General features: G+C 43.5%; 1 protein-coding gene and 1 pseudogene across 1 annotated transcript in view; one reads left to right on the top strand and one right to left on the bottom strand.

Moving 5' to 3' along the window:
- LOC121270240 (gastrula zinc finger protein XlCGF8.2DB-like) overlaps positions 1-27,547 on the bottom strand; it is a 236,152-nt gene that overhangs the window by 113,589 nt on the left and 95,016 nt on the right. The gene's annotated exons all lie outside the window — the stretch shown is intronic.
- Positions 4,846-9,990, top strand: LOC121270257 (annotated as a pseudogene).

The following is a 27,547-nucleotide window of genomic DNA, read 5'->3' as shown; positions in this document are numbered from 1 at the left end:
GTGTTTCGTGAAATCAGTGAAAATAAGATTCATTGAATCCGGCCACCAGGCGGCGCATCAGGCCGTGGATTCCCATCTCCTGACAGATATTTTCTTAAAAATACTTGAGGAGAAATTGCGTTTGATCTCATATTTATGCCCGTTAATGTGACGTTTCCTTAAAGACCCTTAATTGTGGAGTTTAGATCAGTGTTAATCAACAGCTCAGCTCCAACACAATGGGTTGGGATGCCTATTTGTTCTGTTCCCCACTGACAGCTTCAGTCCCTTGTTTTAACTGATTTCAACTATGAAGCGATCAGTAACTATAGAATAATACAATACTTATCTAATTCCTGTCGCGAGACTCTTTACCCTAGATTTGAAATGACTATAAACGTAACCCAGCCCTTACAGACAGGCAGAATTAAATAATTTCTGTTGCGTGCATTAGTCTTGAATTCAGCTCATAACGGATAGATTTTACGAGTGGCAACAGTGTCCGTGGCCGCATCCCCCATAGTTCCGTTTGTTTCTCTCGCGCTGACCTTCCTTGTTTTTCCTGTGTTTTGGAAAGTTGTTTCCCACTGTTCCCGGCTTGACGTTGGTTGGATCAGCAGTACAGTGCGCCGGGGATCTGTACTTCGGCCCTGACAGAAGATTTGGTGGATTGTTGAGTTGCAGACTCGGAGCATCATGGAGAGTTTCATTACACGGCTCCTCGTCATCGTATCACTTCTTAGTAAATATTTCCTTCCCAGAAGAAAAAATCAGTTCTCCCCTGACTGCTCTAACCCACATGTCATTAATTGTAAGATGATGTTGCTGATGATTAAGCTACTGGAGATGATGATGATGATGACTCTGATAATGATGACATTTACCCAACTACTTTATGTTAGGATGGAGCCATCCAGACACAGTGGTCGGGTCGGTTGCTGAAATGATGCCGAAGCTGAAATGATGCCGAAGACGACAGGAACACCACGTGATCTGCATCTTCAAAACAAATCTCTTCCACCATATGTCCTGGGATCGTCAGCAACCCGGGCAACATCCACAGCTCCCGAATCAACTGATCGGTGAGAATGAAATCAAGAAGACCGACATCGTTGGCCAAATCTCTTCTACATTTAACATAACTACCAAGGTAACGGAGCTGAGGCTCTGATCTGCGACGCAGCCGAGTGTTTCTGTGCCACAAGCCCCACACTGCGGCACAGATACAGCGGATCCCGATGACAATCCCACAACGAGCGGCTCAGTTAATGCTCAGCAGAGGGCACCCGAACACCGAGAACAAGGACAAATATTCAGCCTCAGTGTACGATTCAGGCGGAACTTTCTTAAAGGAGATCAAAAACCCGCAACATTCTGTTGGGCCATGACTTCCGAGCTCCAGGGCATTGTAACTGAAGGATACCCCAACGATGCGCCGGGGAACACCCCGCCCGGAAGTTCCCAGGCAAGGTTTGCAAGACAATTGCCCGGGATGTGCAAACTTTCCATGGGCAATTGCTCTGCACTGGGAACAATCGGGAAATGCGAATAACATCGCAAACTTCGGATGGTCCCGTCTCTCTTACATCAATTGTTACCCCCAAAAAAGTTAGAAGCATTAAAGCCACTTCTAGCTCCTGGGTAGCTAATGTACAGACCGACACTCACCAGGGTCCCCCCGCACGGCCGAACGGCCATGGGACTCCCCCACCCTTCAGACCCCCTCCCCCCAACCCCTCGCCAACGGGACACTCCCCAACATCCGAAACTTTAGGGGGCACCTCGCATCCCACGGCTACTCTCGAACGCCCAAACCCAACTCCTCATATGAAGAACGTCCGGCGAAGTCAGTAAATAGACGCAGAATTTCCCACCACCTGGCAACGGGGGACCCAGTGGATTGTGAACAGAAGAGAGCGAAGGGGAGAAGGAACTATAAATGAAAGCAGAAATGATATAAATGAACAGAGTTTACAAATCCAGACAGGAAATAGAAAAGCAGACAGTGGGTTAAAATTATTGAATCGTGCAATGACAGTGATTGAAAGGAAGATCTGAACATTGTCCCTGTGCACCCGATTGCCACCTGCTCCACAGTGGATCAGCCTCACACTTTATACCGAGTGTTTAAAACTTGTACCATATTCTGGTGACAGTGAGTGAAACCCTCTCCTTCTGCCGCCGCCTCCACCAGCGCTGTCCTATATCGGCTCAGTGCCTGTTTGGACTCAGTGGTTAAAGACTTAATGGGTAAAGAGATTTACCTGTGAAGGTCAGCGAATGAGGTCCCAATGGTGAATAATTTCAGTGCCGTCTGCTCTCATTAGTTAAAAATTTGAAACATTGAACTGTGACAGGCGAATTATACCTCGTCTATAGATTAGCTCTGTGCCTGTCTGTATGCTTTGAGACACCTACACAAAGGAATATAAGTTGAGACTAAAAACAATGGGTGATACAGAGGGAGTTTGATAAAAGTGAGACTCAGTATGGTGCATATGCAGAGAAGCACTAATAGAGGGACATAGGTGAAGATGAGATTGTATATATCGAATGGGAGGGAGAGACATCAACAGAACGAGATGTATAATGCTGAGGCTTGAGGACAGCCAGTGGTATAAAGAGAGAACAGCAGAAGGATATTGATGCGGATATGTATTTATAAATATAAATGCACGGAAAGTTAACAGTTGATGGTTACTAATCTCCCAATGGAATGACTCTTGGTGCAGTGAACTGCGGTAAAAAGATCATCACTGCTCTGTATAATACAAATGCACAAGAGATACTAACACTGACTGAAGTTCTGGGGCGAACACAGTCTCTAGAATCCTCAGTGACACCAGGAGGCTTGCGAATTGGAGAAACCTGGGGATTTTAATAAGTAAAATGGAGGTGACGCTGGAAGAAACAATGGGAAACACAGGCAAAAATTAACAAACAGTTAACGATAAAAACCAGCAAGTTAAAACAAATAAACTCGTGGTATAGGAATCTGAGCAACTTTGTTGTATAGTTGAGTGACGGCCATCTCAATGCATGAGCTCAGTGCCTGGTTGTACACAGTTATTCAAGAATTAAGCAATACTCATTTATTAGTGCATTGTATAATCCCTCTGTTTATATTAAACCAGAGCTCGCCTCATTTACTACTGTGCTGAACTGTTACACTAGATGATGTCTTAGCTATTATTGCATTAGATGTGCCTCCACTTATATTTTTGTTACTTCTGACCACAATAATTTTAATGCTTATGTTAATGTCACACCAGGCACTGTTTCAGTTGAACTACATCTCACTTTATATTGCATACGTCCCCTTCTTCAGTTATTTGCAATTGAATGCATCTCTGTCTCTGTTGCCCTAGGCCATATCTCTGTTATTATCGCAATAGGTCATCTCCGTTAGTGTTAGGCAACATCCCCTCTCAGTATTACACTAGACCATGGCACTCTTTATATTACAATAACTTGTGTATCTGTTTACGGTGTCTCATTTATTGCGGCATTAGACGTGTTTCTGCTTGCATTACGCTAGACCCTGCCTGAATTACAACTGCACGAGACTCTGTCTCCGTTTACATTACACTGGACTATTTCTATGGTATACTGCATTAAAACATGACATTACACTAGGCCACGCCTTTGCTGATACTGCACTACGACAGTACTCACATTATACTAAAATACCAAATGGTCCTATGTACATTACATTAGGCCATGTCTTTGTTCATATTATCGGGATGCTTGTCTGAATTATTATCACATTACCCTTGGCCCTGTTTATATTTCAGTAGGCCCTATCATTGTTATTACTCCTCCAAATCAAGCTCCTGTTTACATTACACTAGACCCATTTCTAATTGTTTTACTCCAGGCCTTGTTTCAGTTAATACTGAACTAGACTCTGTCTCTATTTATATTACACCAGGCCATGTCTTAGTTAACGCCATTCTAGGTCACATCCCTATTTATATTAAATAAGTTTATTGGCAGTACGCATTTATTTGTTTATCTTAACAGTGGTTTACACTAATTATTATTCTCAAAGCAACATTTTTAGCGCGTTGAAAAAGCTGACAGGAATTGGGCGGACGTGCGGAAAGGCTGGTGACTTTATCCACTGCAACTCAAATCATCGGCCATGTTTGCGTGATGTTCTACTGGTCATGTTTGTGTGACTTGCTGTGGCTATTAATTTCCCTTTCGTCCTTTAATGGCCTTTCCGCCCCTGCCCTCAATGTTGAGCAGCATTTTCCCGAACTCCGCTGTCAGTTTTGTGAAGCCTTTGACCTCGGCTTTGTTACGGGGTTTATTTGATCGAGTGTTGCTGTCGCTGGGTAAGAGATAATTATACATCACAAACAGATTTCAAAACAGAAGCTAATAGCTGTGATCTTTAAAGAAAGCCGCAAGAACACAGCCTATTGCCCTGCCGAGCGCCGTTTCATCCTGTGTTACTGCAAGGGGAAGTTCTGAATATTCCCAACCTGGAAATCAAACATGGCTGAAATGAAACATCATTTTACATGTAACCCACCGGAGGAGTGGTGCAGGAAGCATTTGGTTAAATGACAGGGAGAGTTTGTCCTTTGTATTCTGACCCGTGTGCTCTGGGCGAGGGCAGCTCCTTAGCTCATTTTCTGCAGTTGTGTCGTTTTGAGCAGTTTTCTTGGTAACTTTGTCGTGGTTGACCATTGCCTTCCACTCGCAGGAGCAGGACCCAAGTCAGCCTCAGCCAGAACGTGAACAGAAACCATGCGATTGGCATTATTCCGAACCAGAACTAGCCACCGAGCCAACTGATCTAACCAGCTGCTACTTCGCCTTTGTGCATGTTGTGTAACATCTGCCAAGATATTGGTAATGTTACTGGGCTACTCAAACTGTAACCTGTCCCCAGTTGCTGGGCCAGGGAAGATGCCGGGTCTGAGGCACCGGCCTTCAGATCAGAAGTCTAACTGGGGTCCCGCCAGCCAGTTCAGGGCGATGTTAAACAATCTCCAGAATATTGGAATAAGACCGGGGCGGGAGGTTCTCCTGGCGCCCTGGGCCCACATTCCACCTTTAACAAACACCACCCAATACAAACACATGCACCGACCGCGCAGTTCATTACTGTGGGGAAAGGAAGGCGGCAGCACAACTGGCAGAAAGAAAAGCTCCCCTCCCCCACCCCTGTACACCATAGTATTGTGGGAGGGGCTTTCACATCCGGATCACAATCCAAATGTAGAGTCAGAAAATTGCAGCGTCCTTTTATAAACCTGTCTCTTATTCACACAACACTTAGCCAGAGACCCGGGAACCATGCGGCCCATCAATGATCTCAGCGAAACTGCCCTGTGAAAATCAACTCGATCCCTTCAAGTGTTTCAGTCCAGCTCTGAGGCCTGGTCTCCCAGTGCAGTCCAGGGCAACAGTCTCCAGCTCCCCGTCATATAAACCCTCAGCTCCAGGCCGCAGGACGATAGGAATCCTACTTGTTTTCACCCTCTGTGTATGTTTACCACGTGAATACCGATCAAACAAACCGACATTGTGTGGGTTTAATATAAAGCTGCCCGAGTCCAATTACAGAAACAGTCTTGGGTTTTAACCCCGTTCTGTGGTTCGGCTCTGATGGTCCATTAAACTCTCTCTGTTTAATTTCCAGGCTCTTTCAGTCAGTCGGTGGTACAGAACCCGCCAGCGGTGACCATGGAAGGAGTGTCAGTCTCTCACCATCAGCTGTGTTTTCTGTGGCGGATTCTTTGCTTAACCTTTGACGGGCGGGGATTTCATCAGACAAACCCAGCGGGAGCGGATCTCCAACGGGGGGAGATATGTTGAGTCGGTGAATGAAGCAGAAAATGCATTTTCGCTGGAAATCCGGGATGTGAGAGTTGAAGACACCACCACCTATTACTGTAAAGCTCAGTACAGATACTCACAGTGATGGGCCTCAGCTTCCCGCGATACAAAACTTTCACTGCAGATTATCACAGAAACAAATGAAAAAGCTGAGTAAATCTGCAGTTAAACCCCCCCACAGTTCCGCCTCACACCGTCTGCCCCACAGTATGATTTATAATGAGATTGGATTGTTGCCGTTAACATCTTGAGTTTTATAACTGCCGTGTGTGTGCGGATGGTGATGTCTTTCCCAGGGTTGGGAATGACTGATCCCAGTTACAAACTCCTGACACCAGATGTGATCCTGTTCCAACAGCTGGAATCGGGAACCACACTCCCAGCTGTTTAACTAATATCCTCACATCTCACCGAGTATCCGAGGGATTTTATCCTGACTTGTAAAACCGTGTTGGGTGGGTGGGGAAGCCACAGCAGGAGAAACCTGAGCAAACGCCTCTATACAATCAAAATATAAATTCTCCGGCCCGGATAGTGAGTTGTCGGGTCGATGAAATTTTCACTGTAATCTGTTTACATTTCATAGTAATTTCCACCATTCAGCTATCTTTCTTTGATAGTTTTCTCGTTTTATATGAAGCAAAGATTTCGTTCCTGGGACCATTCACTCAGAGCTCAGGGCCTCACAAAGAACAGTTTGAACCGACAGAGACTTTAAAACATTGAATATTGTTGATTTATTTAAATCCGCTGACTAATTGGGCAGTTTATACTATCTGATGATGATTTCCCACCGCGTCGTGGTGTCGGCGGTTGTTGTACCGGGGAGACTGAGAGCAGTGCCACTGTGGCGGATACTAAATATGTGGATGGATCCGGGACAGTGGTGACTGTCACAGCCGGTAAGTGACTCCAAACCCCGCCGGGTTACAGCCTGTCCCGGGTAATGTTCACCGTCAGTTTATTATTGTTATCAGTGGAGTTTGGGTGGGATGTGGGAGTTGACGGAATCTGGACCATTATTAGTTCAACGGGCACATCGGGGACAATATCAAAATCACGGACTCTCACACTCTGAATCGCTTTTAATGAGCGCAGATTGCCGACAATTCGAACTCCACTCCCGGTGTTAACTGTGACCGAGGGAGCTCTGTCTGTCCCTTGGAGCCTGGGAGCGGGGTCACAGAGCTCTCTCCTCGGCAGCAGATTGCAGTCCGAGCCGCGCAATATGAATGGGGTACCGATTGAATAAACTCAACACAACTGAGTCCAGTTCGGGTACCTGCAGCGACTCGTTCAATACCCGACTCGGGAGAAAAACGGGAGAGTGACACAATGGACTTCAGATATAAGAGACCTTGATGTGGGTCCAGATGGAATTTTATTATTGGGAAATCAGTGACTGAAATTAGTGACATTGTCCTCGCCATTTCTTTCAATTGTCTTCATAAAACGAATCACTTTCCTCCTTTCCCATCCTCAGACCGAAATGTGAACGTTTGGAACAGCAGACACTCCTCTATATTGAAAGTAAATGTTTGAGAGATGGGATTGCTGTAATGTATCTGTGCCCCTGATAACTGTGAATTGAAAGAGCACAGTGCAGTGAGAGAGTGAAGGCAATGTATTAATGTTATAATTAACAGAATATTATATGAACAGAAACGTAAGAAAACAGTTATAAACTAGCAAAATGTTCATTTAGAACTAGCAAGAAATAATTAATCACATGGAGAGAAGGATTGAATGATTTCTGGGCGCCTTTCAAAGCACAATTCGACCCAAGAGTGTTGGGTGAAGTTTATGAAGGGAAGGACTGAAATTGACTCTCGTCTGGAATACTGTGTAAAGCTTTGGTCTCCTTACAGAAGAGAGATCAATCTACATTGGAAGGAGTGCAGCAAATGTTCATGAAACTGATTCCTGTGATGAAAGGATTTTCCAATGGAGAGAGATTGAGTTGTCTTGGACTATAATTCCTAGAGTTTAGAAGAATGAGAGGTGATCTCATGAAAACATATAATATTCCGAAGGGCCTTGACAGGACAGATTCTGGGTCGGAGTTTCCCCAGACTGAGGAGTATAGAATTCGGGGTAACAGCTTCAGAATAAAGGGTCATCCATTAGAACTGAGAAGGAAAAAATTATCTTCAATAGAACCATTGTTGTGAATCTGTGGCATTCTGTATCCCAGAGAGCGGTGGATGTTCATAATCCATGTGCATTCAAAACAATATTTGACAGGTTTTCGGATATTAAAAGGATCAGGGATATGGAGAGAGTGCGGGAATGTGATGTTGATGTTGTAAATCAGCCAGGATATTACTGAATGGCTGAGCAGGTTTGAAAGGTGATCTGGCGGCTCCTATTTCTATTGATCGGATTCTCTGATGTGATTTCTTACACTCCTGAGGAAAGAAATCAGCAAAAGTCCACATCCCTCTGGGAAGATTGAACAGGCTGGGTCTCTTTTTCTGGAAAACAGAACCACAAGGAGAATTCATAGATATCTTTTCAATAATGAACGGTTTTAGTCTGGACAAATTGAGTCCAAAGCAATAGCAGTCCCCTTATGACTAACAGAACAAATAAAACATTTAAGACAAATGAATTTAAACAAAGGCAGGTCAGAATTTAGAACTTGCTGCCACAGGGAATGGTTGGAGATAGTGTTGATATATTTATTGGAACACATGAAAATACAGGAGGGAGAACGGAACAGGGCAACACAGGGAGCTGGATGTCAATGTTCAATTAGATTTCGGGTGGGTTCAGGCTGGAATTGATGATATACACAGACTGAATGGCCCATTCCTCTTCTGCATTCTTCTTCCTCGACAATATAAAATTGAGGGAAAACTCCACCCAGTGAATCTGGGAGAGGATCAGTCAATAAGCGGAAAAAATTGAAATTGTCAGAGAGCCGGAAGAGGCAGTTCCCAGTGAGTAACAGTAAAACCACTGCGGAAACTGAACAGACTGATCCCAACCGACAACTTGGAGACTTTGGGACAAGTTCCCACGATTGCAAAAAGCGCAAACATCACAAAGAAAATGCGAAATAAAGGGAATGTGAAATTAAAGAAATAAAATTAAATTAATTGTACATATTTGAAATTAAGCTGAACTGGAGAAAATAGGACCCTATTGATAGAACATAGAGAAATACAGCAAAAGGCAGGGAGAAATTCCCGAGTAGTTTCAAACCGCAGTAATTGATTGACCTTTGATCACTGGTGCACATCCTCGGTTTTGCCCAATCGGTGCTGATGATTCCCATCAGTTAGTGTTGGATCTTGCTGTGCACAGTCATGCCACACAGCTGTGTTTCTCCCAAAAAACATGTTTTTTTTTGGAAACTGGTTGCCTCGATGAACATAAAATGCTCCTTCGGGTTTGTGCTTCACCAAGAAAATAGAAACGGGAATGTAATATAATTCATAGAATTATCCAGCACAGAATGATGGCATACGGCCCCTCGTGTAGGCGCTGACCCTGTAAAAGTGCAATCCAATTGTTCCCACTGCCCATGAATTTTCTCCATAGCTCTGTATTTGTATTTACATTTCCAGCACAGATCCATTACCCGTTTGAAAGTTACTATGGAATCTGAATCCAACACCAATTCAGACAGTGCAGTCCTGATCGGAAGAGTTCGCCATGTAAAATAAGATATCACCTCATTCCCCAATTGATCTTATTTGCATAAGAGTGAACACGGTTCAAACAGGCTTCCAGCAAATAAAATTACTGCAATACGCAGAGCTATTCACGCGGTTGACATATTCACCTGGACAAACAGTGGCTGAACAAAAAGATAGTGTTCATTTTCTTTATCCTCCAGATTCCAGTTCCATAATTTCCCGGATTTCGCCTGTACAAATCTCTCCTGCTGGTGACACCGTTACGTTAAACTGTGAATATTCAGGGTTCTGTCAATACACAGTACACTGGTACCGTCAGTCCCCAAGACAGGCTCCGGAATATCTGCTTCAGAGGCACGCTTCAGGAGAGGAGAATAAAGAAAACGCTGCCGGGGGCAGAATTTCTGCTTCTATTGATCCTGCCGAGAAAATCAGCCGACTAAATTTCACCAAACTACAACTGAGAGACTCCGCTGTATATTTCTGTGCACTGAGTCGGCGCACAGCACAGTGAGACAGAACACGGAGAGAGCTGTACAAAAACCTGAACAAGGTGGGATTACAGACACACAGCAATACAGAGCGCGGAGAGAGCTGTACAAAAACCTCAACATGGTGGGATTACAGACACACAGTGACACAGAGCACGGAGAGAGTTGTACAAAAACCTGAATATGGTGGGATTACAGACACACAGTGATACAGAATATGGACAGAGCTGTACAAAAACCTGAACATGGTGGGATTACAGACGCACAGTGATACAGAGCACGGAGAGAGCTGTATAAAAACTTGAACATGGTGCTTGCACATGATCAGGTGAGACACCTCATCCTGATTGAGACACAGCCAGAGTGAGTATGGGTATTGGCCATTTGGTGCACAGTGGGAATTGAACTGGTAATCTTTCTCTTTAATAACCCTTTAATTTTTGTAACTGCAGTAGTCTAGTTAAAAGGTTGGTAAGGGAGCTGATTCACCTGACTGTGTGATAGTTAACTGTCAATCACTCGAAGCCTGATTAGGGCCTTAATAGGTGTTGATTACTATTTGAGGCTTAACTAGTGTGAGTCATCTCGGCTCACCTCAGCTCCAATTCAGAAAGGGACGAGTTAGAACGACACTACAGTGTGCTAACACACGAGCAGGGGAGAGATCTCATCCTGTTGAAGACACAGCCAGAGTGAGTTTGGGTATTGGCAATTTGGTGCACAGTGGGAACTCGGTGCAGAGGGGAAGAGGTGCTCTATGCATTTTATCTTTGCTATCCAACTTCTTAAATCTTCAGAGTGTGGCCTTGCCCTGCTGTAGCAGTAGAGACCACAAGGGTAAGGAGTGACTGGTAAGCAGTAGGTAAGTTCGGGTAAGTATTTACTACTTTTATCGCTTATAGTTTAAGGTCATTTTGTGGTTTGTAGTTTGTATATTCTGTAGTAACGAGGATCAGGAAAGAAGGGCCCTAGAGTAATTGATTGAAAAGGTTTAATTTATTGGGATATAGCATGGCAGGAGAGTTCAAAGCCGTGATGTGCTCCTCTCTCTCCATGTGAGAAGCCGGCACCATCTCCAGTGCCCAGAACCAGCATGTGTGCAGGAATTGTGTCCATCTGCAGCTCGTGGATTCTCGGATTTCAGAGCTGGAACGGCGGCTGGGGGCACTGTGGATCATCAGTGAATCTGAGAGTATCGTGGATAGCACGTTTAGAGAGGCAGCTGAAGGGACTTGAGGAAGGAAGGGAATGGGTGACCACCAGGCAGTCCAAGAGAAACAGGCAGGTCGTTCAGGAATTCCTTGGGGCCCCACTCGCAAATCGGGGTTGCATTTTGGAGGCTGATGAGGGTGCTGGTTCCTCCAGGGAGTGCAGACAGAGCTAAGCTTCCGGCACCACAAGCAGCCTGTCTGTAAACGGTGTGGGGAGGAAGTGAGGAAGAGCAATAGTAACAGGGGATTATATAGTCAGGAGAACAGATAGGCGCTACTGTGGCCGTCAACGTGACTCCAGGATGGTGTGTTGCCTTCCTGGTGCCAGGGTCCGGGATGTCACTGCAGGGCATCCTGAAAGTGGAGGGGGATAAGACAGTGCATGTTGGTACCAATGACATAGGTAGAAAGAGCGATGATGTCTTGTGTCAAGAATTCAGTGCGTTAGGCAGCAGAGTAAAAAGCAATACCTCTTGGGTTGTAATCTCTAGATTACTCCCAGTGCCACGTGCTAGGGAGCTCAGAAATAGGAGAATAGCACGGATGAATACGTGGCTTAAGAGTTGGTGCAGAAGGGAGGGTTTTAGATTTCTGGAACGCTGGGAATGCTTCTGGGGAAGTTGGGGCCTATACAAGTGTCAAGGTCTACATCTGAACCAGAGCGGGTCTAACATCCTTGCGGGTGGGTTTGCTAGTGCTGTTTGGAGGAGCTTAAACTAATTCGGCAGGGAGAGGGGACACACAATGTTAGAAGAATAGGGACGCATCATAATACAGTAAAACAATCAAGTCAGAGGGTGAACAGCTGCAATAAGCTTCAAGGGAGTAAGGCAAGGCTGGATGGCCTCTACTTTAATGACAGGAGTATCACGGATGAGTTAAGGGAGAGGATTGACACGTGGAATTGTGATATAGTCGCCATCACTGAAGCGTGGTTGAGGGAGGGGTAGGATTGGCAGCTCAATATTCCGGGATTTAAAATCTTCAGGTGAGACAGGGGAGAGGGTAAAAGAGGAGGAGGCATTGCATTATTATGCTGTAAGGAGAGATGATATCTTGGAGTGGGCATCGAATGAAGCTTTGTGGGTAAAAAAGGAAATAAAAAAGGGGAATAAAAAAAGGGAATCCACATTGTTAGTTGTTTATTATAGACCCCCAGATAGTAAGCGGGATATTGAAGAGCAAATATGTGCGCAATTTGTGGAGGTGTGTAAAAACAATAACAATAGGGTAATTATATTAGGTGATTTCAACTTTCTCAACATTAGTTGAGATAGACATAGTGTCAAGGGCTTGGATGGAGTGGATTTCATGAAATGTGTACAGGAAAGCTTTTTAGGACAATATGTAGAGGGTCCAACAGGGACGGCGCATTGCTGGACCTAATTCTGGGGAATGAAGACGGACAGGTGGCTGCGGTGTTGGTGGGGGAGCATTTTAGTGATCGTGACCACAACATGGCACAATTTAAGCCTGTTATGGACAAAGAAATAGAAATAGTGTCGGGTTGGTCGCTTACGAGAGTGACTCTCATAAAGAGATGTGCTCCCCCTCACTTCCCTCCACCCGGAGCGGAAGAAGCTGATGGTCTTCAGACAACTGAACGGTTCAGACGTGAACCACGGGGGAAATGAGCAGAGGACTAACAACCCGCCCCCTTATATCCGACGAACAATATCAATTTCCAGGCAATTAGGAGCGGGAAAAATAAACACGTGACGGAGATATTGGATATCTATCATTGACTTTAATCAGCCAACACTTTAATCTCTTCACACGATTCGTTTTCTTCCGGTGTGAGCTGTGTCCTGTTTTCGTATTGACATTCTCATAGCAAACATGCGTTGTGTTGCGCAGTTAGGTACAGGACAGGGACAATGACCCAGAGTGAGTTTTTCATTATTAATCTCGTTGTTCCAATGTTTTATGCCCTGAATATTTTTCCAGGTCGATATCTCTGGGAACGTGTGCTTCAATCTCCCGCTTCGAAAACAGTCCAGTGCGGGGAATCGGTGCAGATGGACTGCAGCTACGAGTTGTCCGACTACTACGTGATGTATTGGTACCGACAGAAATCCGTTCAGGGACTGGAGTGGATTATAAAGCGAGCATCGAATGGCAAAGAGAGGAGCGGGCGATTTGAATTGAATCCTTTCAAGTCGGAGAAACGCGGTCAATTGCTTATTGTAGACACGGGGAACGCCGATGCCGCGGTTTATTACTGTGCGGCTGAGCCCCCACACAGAGACAAAACGCGGCAGTCACTGTACAAAAACCTCGCTTCTGGTTACAGTTCTGGGAGAGCGGCAGCAATCTCTCTGATAGCACAAGGCGGGCCAGGAGGCTCGGGGCATGAACAGCTAACGGGAGAGACGGGCAGGGTTGCCGCGGGTTGTCTATTAAATACTAATAGGGAGGATCTTTCATCAGAGATACTGATGTTCACAGCAGAGAGTGTCGGACTCAGGAGGCAGTTAGTCAGTGCGGTCTTTGCTACGTGGGGAGCTTCATTGTCTGATTGTATCCCAGGGAACGGAGAGATATCCTGAGTATTTATTTTATGCCGTTGTATGTCGATTCTTAAAGAACATCAGTATAATTATACAGTAAAATCCGTGCTTAAACTGAAGTGTCCGCATTATGGGCATATTTACTCTCGTCCCAGGTTGTGACCAAATAGTTATCTAAAAGAATGCGCCTGCGATTGTCCTGCGAGTGATGTTACCCCCTCCTCTCTTGTGTCTCGCAGCAGAAAGTTAACCAAATTCGAACCACAAACAGAAAATGCTGGAAAAACAATCAGAAACAGAGTGGAGGTTCCAGTCTGTGACCTTTCACCGGAAATAAACAACTCCTCAGACTGAGTTCAGGTGAAATGTCGCGGACATGAAACTTTCACTTTGATTCGCTCTGCACCGATGCTTCCCGGCCTGCCTATTATGTCCAGAATTTTGTTTTTATACCGCAAACTGGTACTGCCCTCGAGAGGCGACTCGTTGTAAACGTTTCCAAAGCCAGTTGAGAAGAAGCGGGTTATTTTCATTTTTGGACAAAGATACTTTATTCATAAAATATTTGAAAGAACATTACAAAACATTTCAAAATGGCGATCACAAAAAGTGCAATCATATTCCAGTTTTCCACAAAGATCATGAGGTGCGTTCATACATTACAGACATTTGAACATGGTTATTACAGTCAGACAGTGCAATGATATTCAATAAGGTCATGTCTGATCTGGCTGTAACCTGCTACCTACTTCCGATTACCTTTTACTCCCTTGTTTATCAAAAATAGAGCTACCTCTGCCTTGAAAACATTCAAAGACCCTGCTTCCCCTGCCCTTTGAGGAAGGGAGTTCCAAAGACTCACTACTTACTGAGAGAAAATTTTCTTCTCATCTGTTTTAAATGGGAGACCCGTTATTTTTAAACAGTGACTCCTAGTTCTAGATTCTGCCACAAGAGGAAAGACCCTTTCCATGTGTGATTTATTTTTTGTGCAGGTGGTTAAGCTGTATGTTATTTTATTATGAAATAATCAAAAATATTTTCATTCAATTAAATTACTCGGATGATGAGCTGCTTTTTTGCAGAATCGCTCTCATGAAACCATTGTCGATTGTTGTAAAACCCCATCTGGTTCAATACTGCCCTTTCCTTCCTTTAGGGAAGGAAATCTGCTGTCCTCACCTGGTCTTGCCTACATGTGACTCCAGACCCGCAGCAATGTGGTTGGCTCTCAAATGCCCTCTCAACAAGGGCAATTAGGGATGGGTAATAAATGTTGGCCTATCCAGGGACGCATACATCCCAGAAATGAATAAAAAGAATACAATATACAGATCAACATCTAGTGGAACATTAGCAGAGATGGGATCTTGTGTAGTATGAACAGCCATAGATTCTAGTATAGCTGCAACTAGGCAGGGTTTCAAGTATTATAAAGACTGGCTTGATCCAGTCAAATAATAACAAATACAGGGCCAAGAGTAACATATGAAGAGTCATGTTCTCGCATAATATAAACCGGAACAGCGTCTTCTTTAACATAAAACAAGACATGGCCGACTGCGCAAATAACCGAATCAGCCACTAGTGTAATATGGCAGAAGCATAATTTAACGCATTGATATCTAATGCCTGGCCTGCTGTAATGTGAACAGGTATATGTTCAACTGCAGTAATAATTGACGCCGGTTCTCCTCTCATGAACGCCGAGATATGGTCGAACGGAATAATAACTTAGAGACGGCCAATCTGAATTTACATTGACACATGTTCGAGAGCAGAAGGAAATGAGACAGAAGCTAGTGCAAAGAGGTCAGAGACGGGGTCCAGTGAAATATGCACTGATATGCATTCTCGTGCAGTAATAACCGAACGAGGACCAAGTGCAATACAAAACTGAGATACGGTCTGTAGAAAAAAAACAGCGTCATATTATCATGTAATATAAACAGAAACGTTATGTAGCGTGAGATGAGACAAAGGCCTTGGATAAAATAGACAGAGGGAGCATCCTTTGTAGTAATATCTTGGACAAAGCCTGGAATAATCTGCAAATAGACATTTCTTAGTTGACCATAACAATGGCAGGATGTAAATTAAACAGAGCCATAATCTCGTGCAGTAAAAACTGAGGCCAGTTCAGCGTGATATAAGTAGAGGCCTAATCTCGTGCTGTAATACCAGTGGACTTAGTGCAATATTACCAGAAGCATGGTCTGTTCTGAAATGATCGGAGGCTTTATTAATTATTAAAGACAGAAAATTGTGGAAAAACTCTGCAGGTCTCGAAGCTCTACGGACTCGAAACGTTAACTCTGTTTCTCTCTCCACAGATGCTGTCAGACCTGCTGTGTTTTTCCAGCATTTTCTGCCTTTATTTCAGACTTCTAGCATCCGCAGTATTTTGCTTTTGATTGTAGGCTTTGTCTGGTGCGGTAAAAACTGAGAAAGGACCTCCTTTAAAAACTAGCGACATGGTTTAGTGCCTTTTTAAATAGAAAAGTCCCATAGTAATAGAAACGGAGGTGTTGCTGATAAAAGTGAAATTCTGTCATAGCTTTTCGCCTAGAACTCATCAGGACAGTTATGCAACATTTATCTGCCCTGCTGAGTGCGAGACGAAAAACTTTGACAGCATTTCCCTTTTTTAAACAACACTCAAGGTCCATTTAGTTTTCGAAGGTACCTTCCTAACTCGCAGCAGTTAAAACTTGTGTTGCTAACTCGATTGTTGCATTCTTATCTTGTTGTTGTTTGTACAAGTGGACAGGTTTCTCAAGTTCTGCACCAAGAAACAAAGGTATGGTCCACTGGCACCAGCTGGACGCAGATTACAACGACATTTGTTAATTGACGTGACAGGTTAGCTAGAAAAGTAAACAAGGAGGAGGACGCTAAAAAAATTGATAAGGAACACCGACATTAGGTGAGTAGAAAAACCATAGAAGATTGACCAATTGAGAAATTATACAATTTGGGAGGAAAAATTAAAAAAAAAACAAAGATATTGTAAAATTGTGAGAGACTGGGAAGTGTTAGTAATCAGTGGCAGCTGTGTGCTCTGTAGGTCAAAGGAAGTTAAAATGCTGCCACAGCAATAAATTAGGAAAACAAATGGTCTGTTAGCCTTTCTTAACATTAGATGAGAGTTCAAGAGTTAAGCAGTCTTTCTGCAATTGTATAGGGTCTTGGTGAGAATACCTAGAGTACTGTGTGCAGTTTTAGTCTCCTTAGCTAAGGAAGGATATACTAGTCTTGGAGGGAATGCGACAAATGTTGACTGGATTGATTCCTGGCATGAGGTGTTTGTCCCATGAGGGTAGGTTAATTCGACTGTGCACATATTCAACGGAAATTCTTAAGGGTATTGATAGAATAGATGCTGGGAGGAATTTACCCTGGCTGGGGAATCTACAATTGAGGTTCATATTCCCAGAATAATGAGTCGAAAATTTAGTGCTGAGGTTTCTGCATCCCATTGAATGCTTAGTGTTTACATATATAAAAGGTAAAGATCGATGGACTTTCGGATATAAAGAGAATTAAAGGATATAGGGAATGTGCAGGACTGTGGAATTGATACAGAAGATCAGCCATGTATTTATTGCTTGAGTGGTGAAGACTCGAAGGATTGATAACCTAAGCTATTCCTTTTTCTTAAGTTTTTATGTAGAACTGACTCATTATTTCTTCATCAAATAGAAGGCGTAGTTTGGTGCAGTAACTGATGTTACAATGTCTCATACCATATAAAAACATTATATGATGCAGTGCAACTGAAACAAACGGTGACCTACTCCAATGCAGTAATAACAGATCCCCGTGGGCGATGAACAGAAACTCCGTTTAGCTGCCACTAGGTGTTTACAGTTTTCCATAGCACCAGTACAGATCTGCCTTGTCATTTCTACACGTGCGTTTATTGTTAGCACTGATCCGAAATTTGCCGTCTAACCATTGTGAAAATGTTGTTGAAGGTTATTGTTTGTCACGTTATCAGATCAACAAAAAGTGATCTACCACCGAATCACGTTCTGTGGGAGGTCAAAATGGATTTAAAGTGCAACGAATTGCACATGAACTTTCCTGATTTGAGCACAGAAATATCAGCGGTGGAGCAACGGGTCTCGCATCAGAGTAACATATCTTTGATTATTTTGGCTGAACGAAGGAATATCGACCAGGATTTAGAGCAGGCCCCACCTCAACAGACAAGGGTGAAATGGGATTATTGGTTCATGATGTCCCGAAAAGATAATGACCTTTCAGTACCCGGATTACATGTCTGGTAATTATGTTCAGGTTCTGAAGTTGAGTTGCAATCCACAATCTTCTGATTTTGAAATCAGAGTCAAGTCACTTTAGCTGCTAAACTGCTGAAAGGTTTCATGTAACACGTAATACTTACAACTTTACCATAACATTCGGTAATGCAGTTGCTTTTAATAAGACAAATAACAACGCCAAGGCCAATGATTAGTGCAATTTCAATGCATAAAATCATGGAAGCTTAAAGCAAAGATAGAGACTGTTCATTCCATCAGAATTGCGTCAGCTCTCCAGGAAAGGCTCTCCAATTAGTTCCACTCTCCTACTCTTTCTGTAAAGCCCTGCACATTTTTTTCAATTTCAAATGTATGTACGATTTTCTTATGAAAGTTACAAATGAACATGCTTCTATCCCCCTTTCCAGAAATACACTCTAGCTCATAACAATCGCTCAATTAAAAGATCTAATACTACTCTATGTTCCTTTACGAATTGTCGGAACTCTGGTTCTTCTGCCTATGGATCCTCCTGCCAGTGGCATTAATACCTCACCAACAACTCTTTCAAAAGCCTTCGTAAATTTAAACACCTCTATTATATCACCCTTTGACATTCTCCGCTCCAAGAAGACCAATCCCAGTTTATCTAATCTCTTCATATAACTGAGGTCCCTCATCCCTGGTACAATTCCCGTAAATTTCTTCTCAACCTATTCCAAGACTGTGACATTCTTTGGAAAGTGTAGATTCAAATCATTTCAAAATGTATATCCCCTTAAATATTTTTTAATGAGGCATACTTAGTTCAAATTAAGATGAGCAGTAGCAATCTGATATTCCTGTGTGCTCAACAAATTGGCTTCTCTCAAATTCAAATGTCAATAAGATCACTTTCGCCACCTGATGAACACCTTCTGCTACAGGCAGCGGAGTTTATCTGAAATGACTCAGAATTCTATCCACAACCATGTCCACTCACTTAGTGAATTTCACTCAGAGGAGTGTCTCAGAGCAAACCATGAGGGGTAAGAGATCAAGCGGAATTAAGTGCCGTAGAGCCAATATTAAAGTTAAAAAATTCTGAGAAATTTTTAATGGGAAATTGTAAAGTTATTTAACAAGAAACTGGCAATGAAGAATAAAACCATTAAGTCTCTGCTGGTGGATTGGGATGAACAGCAATATTTAAGTTTCTTGTGGCGGCAATTCACTTGCTGATGCCATATTAAAAGTTGGTACAATGATCGCTAAGCGCATCGAAACGGATCACATTTGGCAGATATTTTCAATACACGATTGCAATATGGCGACTTTCTTCGCCAAGAGACCGACTTTCCCCTTTTACACATATTTCCATTGAACTAGACAAACGCTCGCGTGATCGAAACAGGGGAATGGTCTAGAGTAATATAAACAGAGACAGGGTCTAGTGTAATATAAATCTCGACACAGTGTTTTATGTAATATAAATAATGACGTTTTTATGCAGTAAACCTGGGGCAGGGCCTCATGTAATGAAAAAGGATTCTAAAAAAAAAGAATATTCTTATATAATCAACTATCGGTTGGCAATGCCAACAGTTGTTCCTCTGTGGCGCAATGGACAGCGCGTTAGACTTCTAGTCTTTAATGGCTCAGGTACTCAAAGGTTGTGGGTTCGAATCCCACCAGAGTCGAATGTTACGGCAAAATTAAAGACAAACTCATCAATGATCGAAACCAAGAAACATCCTTTAGCAGGAAACACTCAAACAGGAACTGATGCCACCTAAAGCGAAGCGAGCTCAATGCTGGAATGATTGAGGCCAGCTCTTCTTTGATATAAACAAATGATTCATCCACTGCAGTAATAACAGAAGCCGTGCCTCGTGTTTTTTAAACTGAGAAAGAGGCCCGTGTTGTATAGAGAGAAATGCGCAAGTAACATCGACTGGGAAACACGTATTACAAGAGGAGCTGGCCTTGTGCACCAGTAAGGGAGACAGAGTCTCGTGAAATATAAACAGAAGAATGGTTTTAACAGTGCAGTGATAACAAATGGAGGGTCCAGGCCAGTTTGAACTTAATTCCTATATAATCTAATAACTAATCGGGAGCAGTAAGTATAATTCAGTATGTTCTCCTGTCTCATTTCTCCAGACTCTGGCCAGAGAAAAGAATTCCATTTCCCTGACACATCGAACGGCCCCATTTATTAACAATCTGCTAAAACACAATCATCTGAGGTGACATTGATTACTTGAATTAGTGGCAACACTACCACCTCCACATTACATTCAATGGTATGACCTACTGTGAATTCTCCACCATTAACAACCTGAACTGATCCTCCCACAATAGCACGCCACAGCTCGAAGTTCTACGTCGACTGGCTCACCTCCAAACTCCCAAGCGTGGCTGGAGTATGTGGAGTCCAGAGGATGGGCTGCAGGAACACACCAAGCCTTCTTTGAAAGTATCTCCCAAACCAATGATCTCAATCACTCAGAAGGGCAGCGGGTGCCAGGGATAACATCCGCTATCCCCTCCAAACCATATCCCATTTCAAATTGCAAATATGTTGCCGATCTTCCATTGCCCTTGGGATCTAATTTTGCAAAACCCGAGCTAAATACACTGTGGGTACACCTTTGGCATATGGACTGCAGTGATTCGTGAAGGTTGCTCACCATCACCTTCTCAGTGGGAACGGGAAATCTGCACTGAATGCCGGTCAAGTAGCGATTCCCACATCAGAGAATTAATGTGTCGTAATGTGAGAAACAGCGGGCACATAATGACAAACACCAGGCATTATGTTGCTTGATTTCTGTCATTCGTTCTTTCGTTCACTTATACTCTATATTTGCACTCTTCCCTTTCGTTTTCCTTCTTTCCCTATGTCAGTGTTTATCTTTTATCTCCCATTTCCTCTGGTGCACTCTCACACATTAATTCTCTTTCTGTTTTTGCAATATGAAAAGTTTTCAACAGTTGCCTTGCATGTCACGAGTATTACAGTTTGAGAAAGAGGGGTGAGACAGTGATAGAGGGGTGAATCATCACACACAAGCCTCCCCCCCTCCTCCTCCCCCCCCCCCACCCCCCCGCCCCAGCGTAGTGGCAATCATGGGAAGAGAAGTGTTTGCTTAGAGATAGGACCAAGTCAGTACGTTCCATCAGCGGCTCCACTTGATGTAGACGCAAAGGCTTGGTTTGTGGAGAGGGGGCACCGCAGAATTTGCAGGCAGCAGTTCGCCCACGTGTATAATGGCTTCATCCACCTGGCCAATGTTACGAATGGGAGGCATAAAACCGTGGGCTGATCTGTTTGTTTACTGAACTGCAACTACGATGTATGTTGTAACTTAATTGTCCCTCTGGAGACTCCCATTTGGAATAAGTGAGGGATGCTTTGAATGCATCGCAGAACTAAGGTGCACAGTTTCGGGAATCGCTTTCTCTTCTGAGAGACGATGCACGGGCCAGCAAAAGCATCTTCTTTGGCATTTGCTATCCCATTCTCACTGTTATTGGTCCCCTGGTAAGTGATGGATCTCAATTAAGTTTTTTATGATTTTTTTCCAAATCCCCAGAAAGTTTGTCTCGTCCCTTTCAGGGTTGGGATGATTTTTTTCTCTAATATTCAGTGCTATCAGTGTGTCATGGGCCTCAACCAGGTTCCGATGCCTTATATGGGATTAAACTGTGTTATGGCGAATTATAGAGCATAACTTGTACCTGCATTGTGCAGCATTACAAAGTACAATTCAATTGATTTTGTAGGAATACCGTTTACTGGATTGCTGAAAAATTATTTGTAATGTGTGACTTTGCATGAACTTAAACCTGTTATATCGCTGAACACTTATTTTAAAGTAGTCAGATACAATCTAGTGTTTTAAGTGTTGTGTGGAATAATAGCACATCACAGTGTAGTAACATATTTTCGTGCATGTATCTTACTACAGCATCAGAAAACGAATTACAGTGAAATCATTATATTAGATTAATTGCAGTATAAAAATAAGTTTAGTAATTACACTAATGTACTTTTCAACCTGTGAAAGAATATAATAGTTACAGTACAGTGAGTTCTCACTGGACAGTCCTGATTGTTAATGTAGCCTTAGTAATTAATTGTGGAAACGTTTGAAAGATGTTAAAGGAGGTTCGAAATTGGTGATCTATTATGTACTTTGCTCTTTGCTAGTTGGTTTTGCATATTTTGAATAATGAAATGTTTTAATCATCTGCGGAGTGTGGGTGTAACCGGCAAGGTCAACGTTTATCGCTCATTTTTATTTCTCACTTGAAAGGTGGAGTTGTGCTTGTTTCTTCAGTCACTGCAGTGCGTATGGTGGGGATGCTTCACAGGAGCCTGAACAAATACACAATACCGAACGCCAGGAAGAGATATTGAACCCAAAGTTTGATAAAAGAATTTGATTATAAGGAACGTCCAAAAGAAGGAATGAGAAAGGGAGCCGTTGAGAGAGGGAATTAAAGAGACGAGAGCCTCAGCAGCTACAGGCATAACCGTTACTAATTGAAAGGTTAATTTAAGGAATACACAAGAAAGCAGGATAGCATGTACACTGAGATCTCAGATAGTTGTAGTTGTACAAGGATTGGGAGAGGCGAGGAGGTGGAGGGATTCCAAAATTGGAAGGGCGAGAGTATTAAAACTGAAATGTTGCCGCCTGATAAACAAACTATATTAGTGAGCATAGGCTTAATGGGAGGATGGGTTTTGCTTTGACTATGACCATTGGCAGCACATCTTTTGGATGATCTTAATTTGGATAGGTAGGCCTTGGGATTGACTCAGTGGCCAGAGAGCAGAATTTGTGGCAGGGACCGATTGAAATGCCGTCTGCATTGATAAATGTTTCGCGCGGCATTGGATACCGAACACTGACCAAAGGCTTTGGAACAGCTGGAGTCTGGTATTGGCAGAGGGTTGGATCAGGAGGTATCCAGTAACTGGTTGGATGAGGCAGTAGCTGTTGTTTGGAGTCCACTCAGTAACATCTCTCTCTCCTGATTTCTCACAGCCAACTTGCTGGGGATCTTAATCTTATCCAGAGTACGGTGTGGACCCTCCCACTGCATCACATACTACCTGGTAGCGATAACAGTGAACAATTTCCTGGTCATCATCACCGCCGTCATTCTCAACCGGATCAGCCGCATCTAATTTCAGGGCAGTGTCCTGTCCACCACTCCCGCATGTGGACTCAGCAATGTGCTGGTCTTTGCCACCCGGGTTGGCTCAGTTTGGCTGACTGTTGCCTTCACCATCGACCGTTTCGTGGCCATCTGCTGTCAGAGGCTGAAGGCCAGATTCTGCACTGAGAAAACTGCGTTGCTGGTTATAGGACTGGTCAGTGCCTTGAGCTGCGTGAGGAACATCCCTTACTATTTCACCTACCAGCCCTTGTACATCCTGGACGGAGTGCCCTGGTTCTGCAACCTCAAGTCCATCTATTACACTTTGCCCATCTGACAGGCCTACGACTGGCTGGATCACATCTTAAATCCTTTCCTCCCGTTCCTCCTCATTCTGTTACTCAACGCCCTGACTGTAAGACACATCTCAGCGACCAGCACAGCCCACAGGAGGCTCCGGGGCGCCAAGAGTCATGGAGACGTGGAGATGGTCAATCACAAGAGGTCCATTGTCCTGCTTTTCGCCATCTCGCTCAGCTTCTTCCTTCCGTGGGCCATCTATCTCGGACATTTCCTCTATGTGCAGATCACAGGAGAGGGCTACATCACCAGCCTGGATTTCAATGACCCACAGTACAGCCTTCAGGAGACAACCAACATGCTCCAGTTAGTGAGCTCCTGCAGCAATGTCTTCATCTACGCAGTGGCCCATAGCAAGTTCTGGGAAGAGCTGAAGAAGGTGCTGATGTGTCCTTTCAACAAGGTCACTGGTTGTTTCAAACAGTTAAAACACTGTAAAACATCCTCATACTAATTCACTTCCAACACAGTGGTTCAGTAAATAGCAGTACTCTCTCTCTCTTTCTTTCTCTTTCACTCTTTCTCTTTCTCCCTCTCGTTCTCTCTCTCGCTTCCTCTCTCTTTATCTCCAGAACCAGAAAGTCCTGGGCTGTAGCTCCCTTATTTGAGAGATGTCAGGCCCACACTCCAGTGCCAACAGTGCCCCTGTTGCCCTGAATGAATATTGAACTATTGCAGTTGCTGCCTTCCTGGTTGAGATACGAAACCACTGAGAGTATCTGCCCTCTCAGATGGAATCTCAATACCCCAATTTCAAAAATGAGCAGGAAGAGCTTTCCCCAGCTTCCTACAATAATTTTCCCTCATTTAACACCATTGAAAACAGCGACCTGATTATTTCTCCAATTAAATTTGTGGAATCTTGCTCTGTGAACATTTGCACGCCGTGACCACCTGATCTGCTCCTTTGCCTTTTGGTTATAAACTGCGATATTCGCGACCTCAGGCCACCCGAACCATCTTTCTCGGTGAATAAAGTGTTCTTTTTTTGAGAAATGCTGCAACAAGTTTGTGCAGCGGCAGGTCCCTAATCTCATTCTTATCACCGAAAAGCATCCACCTGTTCATCGTTGTTTGTGGTGAGGGGCTTATCTTATTAAAAATCGTAAATAATTTGAATCAATAGCCAGTGGATTTTAGAAGAATGAGTGGTGATCTTACGGAAACATATCGGATCCTGAGCCGGAAGATGGTTGTGGGGGAGGGGGGGCGGGTGGGGGGTGGTGCTGGGGGGGTGGCGGTGCGGGAGCAGGGTGGGGGATGGGAGCATTGTGGGGTTGTGGGGTGGTGTGGTGCGTCTTGACAGGGCGGGTACCGGGAGAATGTTAACACTTGTGGGAGTGACCAGAACTAGGAGGCAGAGTTTAGGAATAAAGGGAAGGGGCCTACCTTTAAGGTGGAGATGAGCAGATTTGTTCTTCTCTCAGGGGGTCGTTAGCATATGAAATTCTCTTTCCAAGAAGGCAGTGTAGGCTGATCAATAAATGTATTCAAGGGTGAATTATATTGTACTAACACCATGAGTTGGACAGATTTTTTGATAGAAAGGGGTTTTAAGGCGCAGACGGGAAAGTGGAGTTGAGACCACAAGCAGATCAGCTATGTAACATATGGAATGGTGGATTAGGCCCCTAGGGCTGAATGGTCTACTCATGCTCCTAAGCCCCATGGTCGTATTTTCAATGTTTGGCGAGAGAGTGTGGCTGGGTTTTGGAGGTTTGAAACACAAAATGACAATGACATGGTCTGGTGTAATATAAACAACCACGTGGAGCGGCCTAGTGTGATAGGAACTAAACAATTGTCCAGCACAACATGAACCGAGCCAAAATATGTCCTGACATAATCACAGGATGAGATCTAATCTCATCCAAGCTGATGTGGTTTAATGTAATAGGGACAAGATCTGATAAGTCAATAGCAGAGATAGGAACTAATCAAATATAAAAGTGGACATCATTCACTGAAACCTGAGAAAGGCACTTGCATTATATAAAGAGAGACACACTCAAGTACAATCATCAGTATGAAATAAGGCAGGGTCTACTGTGATATTACAAGTAACATGCTTTTGCAGACATTCAGGATGATGTGTTTCGTGCTTTGTACACACATGTACTCTACATAGGACATAAGCAAACGTGCATATTGAAACACATACGCACATAGTTTACCTTAACGCACCCACACACACACACAATCACACAGACACACACACACACACACACACACACACCTCCATACAATTACACAGACACACACGCACGCACCTACACACAATCGCACAAACACACACACACACACATACACACCTACGCACAAACATACAGACACACACACACACATACACACACGCCCGCACCTACACACAAACACAGACACCCACACAGAATTGGTAGCACACATTTGGAGATTGTTAAAAGATTAACCCAAAATTTTCAACCAAACATTACATCCTCAGGATCTCAAAAAGCGCTAAGTCTCAACTAATTTTCAAATATAGTTGATATTGTAATGCAGGAAATGTTATTTAAACAGAAGGAGGCGGTAATGTGCAATAATTTGTGGTCAATAATAAATTTGTGGTCAATAATAACAATTAATTATGTCACAAAATGATCAACATATCCCAGCAATTCAGATTACGAAATTGCTCGCCATTTTTTTCTGTCTACCCGGTGCCATTGTGCCATAGTCCATTGTCTAATTCTTCTTTGCCACAACACCTGCAATTTATGTACAAACTCTTGACCTGAATGCGCCATTCTATGAAGTGAAGTGTCACGGAACAAGGATATTTCCTGTAATCTCCTTCTGTGAGCCGTGACACCGGTGAACAGAGAGTTCTGCAAGTTTTAGCCAAAGCTGAAGTGCTGGAGCGCCATCCAGTGGTAACCTGCGGAAAACAATGATCCTTAATTTCTACCCGAATATTGCTGCATGATTTTGCTGAAGTATTATTACGTCAGATTATTATGAATGTTATTACGTTGATTTTATTATTAGCATAACTTGTCTGTTTATTATTTTCCATTTTCTGCCGTTGCTCTTTTGCAGAAATTGTGAGATTATTTGGCTGAGTCATCTCGTGTGCCTATTTGATTAACACAATATATGGTCATTTACAATGACATTAATAATTCCACCATTATAAGGTTGGATTGCAAATTCATAAATACGCATAAGTCTTCCTACTTCCCTAATCATTAAAGGTGGACACAAATCACAATTGAACAGGTCCATGAATGAAGGGTGATGGGTATTTTGCTATTTCTGTGTGTGTGTGTGTGTGTGTGTGTGTGTGTTTGTGTGCAGTGTAACACACCACAGTCTGACAGCTGAACAGTGTTAACAGTGAGAGTGTTGGAGCCTTTCTCAGGGTCCTTAGATACTTTAAATCTCCCTCAACGCTTTCATCCCTGTATTTGATGGTAAGACACTCGGGAGCTTGATTGGAGAAATGTCAGTACAAGAGTCAAATTTCTGCCCTGAAAGTTCTCCGAAACGTCGATATCTGAAATCTCTCCGAGTGACAAGGAGCAGCTGCCAAAATGACAATAAAATCAACTTAATGATATTTGAAAGCAGAATTAAATGAAGTGCCTGCGGATTTCGGCAATATAAACTGATCTATCTATCTATATATCTATCTATCTATCTTACTATCTATCTATCTATAGCAGACTGGCATGCCCTCCTGCATTTTTCATTGAACCAGGGTTGATCCCCTGGCTTAATGGTAATGGTAGACTGGCGGATATGCCGGGCCATGATGTTACAAATTGTGCTCGAGTACAATTCTGCTGCTGCTGATAGCCCACAGAGCCTCGTGAATTCTCTGTCTTGAGTTGCTGGATCTGTTCACAATCTATCCCATTTAGCACGTGGTGGCAGTGCCACATAACACAATGGAGGGTATCCTCAATGTCAAGGCGGGTCTTCGTCTCCACAATGACTGTGAGGTGGTCACTCCTACCGATACTGTCATGTACAGATGCATCTGCTTCAGGCAGGTTGATGAGGATGAGGTCAAGTCTGTTTTTCCCTCTTTTTGGCTCCCTCACCACCTGCAGCAGACCC

The sequence above is a fragment of the Carcharodon carcharias genome, chromosome 27 (assembly GCF_017639515.1).
Source record: "Carcharodon carcharias isolate sCarCar2 chromosome 27, sCarCar2.pri, whole genome shotgun sequence".
NCBI lineage: Eukaryota > Metazoa > Chordata > Chondrichthyes > Lamniformes > Lamnidae > Carcharodon > Carcharodon carcharias.
This window is presented reverse-complemented; position numbering and strand designations above follow the sequence as displayed.